The sequence below is a fragment of the Chrysochloris asiatica genome, unplaced genomic scaffold (genome assembly GCF_000296735.1).
Source record: "Chrysochloris asiatica unplaced genomic scaffold, ChrAsi1.0 scaffold00384, whole genome shotgun sequence".
NCBI classification, from domain to species: Eukaryota; Metazoa; Chordata; class Mammalia; order Afrosoricida; family Chrysochloridae; genus Chrysochloris; species Chrysochloris asiatica.
In genome coordinates, this window is record NW_006408902.1 from 1,511,419 (window position 1) to 1,518,756 (window position 7,338).

The window sequence follows — 7,338 nt, forward strand, 5'->3', positions numbered from 1 at the left end:
TGACTAAATATTCAGAAGTAGTTCGTCACTCCGTCTTCCTAGTCTGTCTTCATCTGGAAGTTCATCTGAAATCTATCCACCATTGGTGACCCAGCTGGTATTTAAATACTGGTGACATAGCTTCCAGCAATTTACAAGCCACCACAGTATGACAAACTGACAGACAAGTGGTGGCTGCAAAGATTAGGAATAAAATATTGTAGGAAGAAGGGGCACCCAGTGTATATACCCTGACAGGATCTGCTAGAAATTTTTGTGAGGACATACAAGATGGCAATGACTGGAGTTAGCTATTATTTACCCTGGGTTCTCATCACTTTAAGTGATGATGACCTAGCCCATCTGACACCAGCTCTCATGGGCCTAGATCCTTGTCTTGAATTGAGCATCCTGTAGTGTGAGAGTTCTGTCAGGCTGACCTTTGCGCTCTCACTGCTCAGCTATCCTTCTGACCTGGACCTGGTATTTTCAGTACATGCATACATGCAGAGCTTTTCAGTACATGCATACATGCAGAGAAAGCTATAGCTTTGAGAGCCACCCATAAGAGATAGGGAATAATTAATTCTAAGTGTCAATGCATGAACATCCAAGAGTAGAGTATCTCATTTGACTGGAATGTCGGAAGAGAGTGGACCACTGTAATAATTTTCCATTCAAGAACTATGTGGGGCAAGAATGTTAGAATGTGCTTGATGCGTTTGGAAGAGAGGATCTTAGAGCATTGAGAGAAAGGGGAAAGAGGTGCATATCATATTCAAGATTAGTGACTGGAGTGGCATCACTGTGCTGAAAATCAGTACACTGGAGAAGTGGGTCCACTCTTCAGTCCCTTCTTCCAGAGAGTTGACAATGACCTGGACACAGCCTCAGTCACTCTCTCCTCCTCTTTTCTAGTCTCTGGACTAAGAGATCAAAGCATAGAACAGACAAACACACACTAGTGCCCAGAGAGACAAAGATGAGGGTGAAGGTGGACCAGAAAGACAACTTCTACTACCATGTCTCAGTCTAAACCCATCTAAACCTAACCAGCTTCAGGGTAAAGGGAGCATCACAGCACTAAGTGTGTAAGCAAAAGTTAAGAGTAAAGTGATTTTTGCCACCTTTCTTTGTGCTGGCATTGCACATGGGGAGCTTGTAAATAACTAGAAAGGAACAAGTGGATAACTTGCTCAGATGCTAACCAAGGGTTAATGATTCAGGTCCAAAGAAGTTCATAGGAAGAGAAGTCTGGCTATCTACTTCTTAAAATTTAGCCATTGAAAACCCTATGGACCACAAACATTTGGCTTAATGGTTTAGCCATTGTTGTTGTTGCTAAGTGCCGTCAATCAGTTCAGACTCATAGAAACCCTGTGTAGTGTTTCCAAGGATGTAAATCTTTGAGGGAGCAGAAAGCCTCATCTCTCTTCCGCAGAACAGCTGGTGAGCTTGAACCGCTGAACTTAGGGTTCGCAGTCGGTGTTTGTCCTACAGAGCCACTGTACTCCCTGGTTTAGCCATAAACCACATTGTTTCTAGTAGATTCCCGCATGTAAAACAAAGATAACATGACGCAAGTGGATCTAGCCTTGCAGCATATTCATTTTAAGTGAATAAAATAAAAGATGATTTAACAAAATATGTCACCTGGTAATTATAAAGTCTTGAGCCATATTCTGCAATTACAGCATACAATTGTCTGGATTTGTGAGAAAAATCTGTGTCTTTAAGCCACTCATAACTTTGAAGTCCTGTTAAAGGAAACAACTGTGAATTAAAGTTTAGCTGTCAGCTGGAAACATGATTCTAAAACATTTTATGCGTATTTAACAGGAATTTTTCTAAGCAAAAAGGTTATATACAATCTTTAAAAAAAGAAGAAAAAATTAGACTCTTGTTTAATTCCACTAAAAAGAAAAGTCCATATCAGTGGAGTATCAAGCAGTTTGGCACATTGATTGGCAAGTTGGCAAGCTTACACCTGGAAAAAACAAAGAGAAATTTGCATGCATTTAAAATACATACATATAAATATGTTGTTGTTGTTAAGTCGGTTCTGTCTCAGAGCAACCCAATGCAAAACAGAATGAAACACTGCTTGACTCTTATGCTTGAGCGCAATGTTGCTGCCACTGCGTCAATCCTCCTCACTGGGGTCTTCCTTTTTCACCGACCCTCCACTTTTCCAAACATGATGCCCTTTTTTCCAGGGACTGGTCCCTCCTGACAACATGTCTAAAATATGAGCAATGATGTCTCACCATCACTGCTTCAAAGGGGCAACCTGACTATACTTTTTCCAAAACAGATGTATGTGTTCATCTGGCAGTCCATGGAGCTTTCAAAATTCTTCTTCAACACCATAATTCAAATACATTGGTTCTTCTCAGATCTCCCTTATTCATTGTTAACTATCACAGGCATATGAGGCAACTGAAAATATCATGACTTGGGTCAGGCACACCTTACTCTTCAAAGTGATATCATAGCTCTTTAACACTTTAAAGAGGTCTTTTGCAGTAAATTTGCTTAATACAGTATGTCATTTGATTTCTTGACTGCTGTTTCCATGAATGTTGATTTTGGGTGCAAGCAAAGTGAAGTCTTTTCTCCATTTATCATGATGTTGTGAAGATTTCTTTCTGGTATTCTCTGCTTTCAGGCAAGATGTATCTGATATTAGCAATTAAATCCCTAGTTCCACATCCTCTTCTGAAACTAGCTTGAATTTCTTGCAGCTCCCTTGATTTACTATAGCAATAGTTTTTAAATTATCTTCAACAAAATTTTGCTTGCATGTGACATTAATGATATGGTTTGATGATTTCCACATTCCACTGAGTCACCTCTCTTTGGAATGGGCACAAATATGGATCTCTTCCAATCAGTAAATGGTCAGGTAGTTTTCTTCCAAATTTCTTGGCATAGATGAGTGAGTACCTTCTGTGCTGCATTAGTTTGTTGAAACATTTCAGTTTGTATTCCATTAATTCCTAGAGCCTTGTTTGTCACTAATACATATCATCTTCAGTGAAGATTATTAATGATATGCTACCTCTAGAAATGATTGAACATCAACCAGTTCTTTTTGGTACAATGACTCTGTGTTATTCTTCCATCTTTTTTTGATGCTTCCTGCTTCAGTCAATATTTTGCCCATAGAATCCTTCAGTATCACAAGTCTAGGCTTGAATTTGTCTTCAGTTTGTTCACCTTGAGAAATGCTGAGCATGGTCTTCCCTTTTGAGTTTCTAACTCTAACTCTTTGAACATTTCATTACAATATGTTACGTTGTCTTCTCAAACTGACTTTTGAAAATTTCTGTTTAGCTTTTACTTCATTATTTCATTAATTCTTGTAGCTACTATGCATTTTCTAGATTCAAGAGCAAATTTTAGCATGTCTTCTGACACTTTTATCTTTTCTTTCTTTTCAATTACCTACTGCTTCCTTCATGATGTTCTTGATATCATCCTACAACTCTTTTGGTCTTTGACCATTAGGGTCTAAGTATCAAGTCTCTCCTTGAGATAGTCTCTAAATTCAGGTGGGATATATTCAAGAAGCTCTGGTAGCGTAGTGGTTACGAGTCGGGCTGCTAACCTCCAGGTTAGCAGTTCAAAACTATCAGTCATCTGCTGCAGGACAAAGATGAGGTTTTCTGCTCCTGTAAAGATTTACAGCTTCGAAACCCTATACAGGGTTGCTACGAGTCGGAACTGACACCACAGCACACTACCACTACCACCTACTGTACTCAAGGTCATATTTTAGTTCTCGTTAACTTGTTTTTATTTTCTCCACCATCAGCCTAAACTCGCATATGAGCAATTGATGGTCATTTCCACAGTCGGCCCCAGGCCTTGTTTTGGCTGATAATACTGAGCTTCTCCATGATCTCTTTCCATAGATGTAGTCAATGTGATTCCTCCATCTGGTGAGGTCCATGTGTATAATCACCTTTTATGTTGTTTTAAAAAGGTATTTGCAATAAATAAGTCATAGGTCTTGCAAAATTCTATCATGTGATCTCAGTATAATTTCTATTATCAAGACCTTGTTTTCCAACTACCGATCCTTCCTCTTTGTTTCCAACTTTCACATTCTAATCATCATTTTGACTGCACGGTTGATTAATTTCAGACTGAAGAAATTGGTAGAATTCATCAATTTTGTGGTGGTTGTGTAAATATGGATAATAGTGGCATTAACTGGTCTTTCTTGAAGGTGTATGGACATGATCCTATCACAGACAGTATTGTACTTTAAGACAGAACTTGAAATGCTCTACATGACAATGAATATGATGTCATTCCTGGCATGGTAAATCGTAAGACTGATTCATAATGGCCAATAATCGTTCATTTCAGCTCACTAATGTGTGGGATATCAATCTTTATGTGTTCCGTTACATTTTGAATGACTTCCAATTTTCCTAGGTTCATAGTTTGTACATTCTACATTCTGATTATTAATGGATGTTTGCAGCTGTTTTTCTTATTTTGAGTTGTACCCCATTAGCAAATGCAGGTCCCAGAAGCTTTGCTCCATCCACATCATTAAGGTCAGCCTTACTTTGAGGAAGTAGCTCTTTCCCAGTCGTATTTTGAATGCCGTCCAGTCTGAGGGGCTCATATTCCAGCACTGTATCAGAGAGTGTTTCACTGCTATTCATAAGGTTTTAAGTGGCTAACCATTCAGAAGTGGTTTGCCTCTCCTTCCAAGTCTGGGTTAGTTTGAAAGCTCCCCTGAAACATGTCTACCATGGGTAATCCTGCTGCTATAGAAAATACTGGTGGCAAAGCTTCTAGCATCACAGCCACACACATGCCACCACAGAACAACAAACTGACAGACAAGTGAAAAATATACAGATTTCCATCTTAAAATATGTCAAGGACCTTTGGATTAAAATTTCCAAAATAAGTAATCCCAGTTCCCAGTGTGTGTTTTCACGCAGGCACTGAAGTGGAGCTTCTTGAACTCTTGTGCACAGGTCTGGGATAGTATAGGATGGAAATTTCAGCCAGAAGAGTCTGAGACCAAGCAGTAGGCAAATGGGAAGTGCAGATGGTAACAAAGATGAAGTCCAGATGCAGAGAGGAGTTGAACAATGCACATTTCTCATCATAAACCACAATGTTTAGGGTCAGAGACCTGGTGTGGCACTGCAAAACAATGCACTGGACCACAAGGTTGATTTGAACCAGAAGGTTGGTGATTCAAACCAGGTGATCCCTGGAAACCCTATGCAGGGTCGGTATGAGTCGAACCTGACTCAACAGCACTTAATAACAACAACAACATGATCCACTTAGTGAGATAGGCACTCCTGGTCCATCCAGAAGCAACTGGTGGACAAAGTTCAGGCCCTCACTTAGGTCAGTAGTTGGGATAGGGAGTGGTTCTGAAATACACTTGCTATCACAAAGGAATACTACCCAATGCCCTGTCACTTCATAAAATACTATTTCATAGCAATCACTGGATTATAATGGATTATAATGAAAAGTTTATGTTTCAAGTTGTCACTATATTAAATAGAAATTTTCAAGCATAAAAGGGGTTTGTGCTACTGGAATACTTCGACTTTCATGTTCAGTTTTAATATCGTCAGGAACCGTGTGAAGAGCAAGAGCCTTGTGTTGTCATAGTCTCCCAAACGAAGTCACTCCAACCTCGAAAAAGAGACTTGTGTGATGTGTTTGTAATAAAATATATGAAGTCTTCCTAACTGTGAAGCAACTTTTGTAAACCTAAATTATCATTTTAGCAGGAAAAAAATAAGCAGTTTCTAAATTCTCTTTTGTTGTCATTGTTAAGTGCCATCGAATCATCTCCGCCTCATAGTTATACTGTATAGTTTTCAAAGCTTTAAATCTTTATGGGAGTAGAATGCTTGATCTTTCTCCCACAGAGCACTGGTGGGACTCAATTGCTGACCTTTTGGGTTGAAGTCCAGTGCTTACAGAATGGAGCTACTACGTTCCCCCAAATATCTACAGAGGCTTATATTACTTATATAATGTTAGATATAAGACAAAAAAATGTATACTTCAAGTTATTCCATTGAGATCTTTCTTATTACCCAAAAATATACTATAAAATGGCTTTAAAGATAATAATTTAGTAAGGCTTACCTATAAGAATGAAAATCAATATAAACACACTTATGAAAATCTTCCGTGATCTAATTACCCTAAAAAAAGAAATAAAAAAAATATATATATATATCTCAATACAACACACACATTAACTTTAAATATGGACTTAAAACTTATCACTATAACCATTTCAACAAACAATTTCTTGGTTATTAGAGACTCTGTCTGTGGCTTAGTTAAATTCATAACCTGGTATCTTTCATTATCTTTGAAATTGAGAGAAAGTGTTTGGGGTGTGTCTGTGTGCGTAATCTTCCCCATCTACACAGACATAACTATTATGCTGTTTGTGTCTATAAATGTGTCTTCAAAACTTATATGAAGAAACCTATGGAGATTGTCGTAGAGGTCTAGTATGGAAGATGAGCTAAAAAGAGAAAGAAAGAAACTCAATCTGATTTTATAGAAATTTGGTATTATGCTAAAATAAAAACCTATGACAATTAAGTATCTGATAGAATTATTTTAAGTATTCATAATCTCCCCCCTATTTTTAATTAAGTCATAATATACATATAGAAAGATGTAACCCTACCCAGAGAATCAGTGATGCCTGAGATGGAGGCAGAGACGATGATGTGAAGCGATAGAGCAGCTGGGGACTTTAGATCCAGAGAGGGAGAGCGACTGTGTGCTGAAGACTGGGGGTGGGCGGTGGGGAGTAGTGTAAGGGGCAGGTTTATAGGGTATACCCTTTGGTTGGTTGATGATGCATGGAGGGGATTGTAACCATGGCAATGAAACGATATACAATAGAATGAATGTAAAACTAATGTTCTCCCATGTAAACTATCATATAATTCACAATACAACATTAAAAAAAAAAAATATATATATATATATAGAGAGAGAGAGAGAGAGAGAGAGAGAGAAAAGTGCAGAAATCAGAATTGTGCCGTTCCACGAGTCTTCACAGAATGAACCTATCAATGCAATTTCACCCAGAGTAAGACACAGAGCATTCTCAGCCCATCAAAAGCCCCTCTTGAGCTTCCATCAGAACCTATACCTCCCACCTGCCTCACGCTCTCAGCTTCATCCCATCCATTAGAATGATTGATTTGAACCGTATATAATGACATCATATATGTGTGCATCCCATCTGTCTGCTTTCTGCAAGCATTATATTTGTGGAAGTCACCTGTGCTCCTGTGTGTGACTGTAGTTCAGTATTCTCATACGCTACAT

General features: G+C 38.5%; 1 protein-coding gene across 1 annotated transcript in view; it reads right to left on the bottom strand.

Annotated features, from left to right (window-relative positions):
* Nucleotides 1-6,178, bottom strand: part of SUN3 (Sad1 and UNC84 domain containing 3) — a 72,823-nt gene extending 66,645 nt beyond the window's left edge. The window contains exons 1-2 of the mRNA XM_006876507.1: nucleotides 6,127-6,178; nucleotides 1,633-1,736 (exon numbers count right to left, since the gene is read on the bottom strand). The gene's annotated coding sequence lies outside the window, so the exon portion shown is untranslated. The remainder of the gene's footprint in view (nucleotides 1-1,632; nucleotides 1,737-6,126) is intronic.
* Between the last annotated feature and the right edge of the window lie 1,160 nt (nucleotides 6,179-7,338).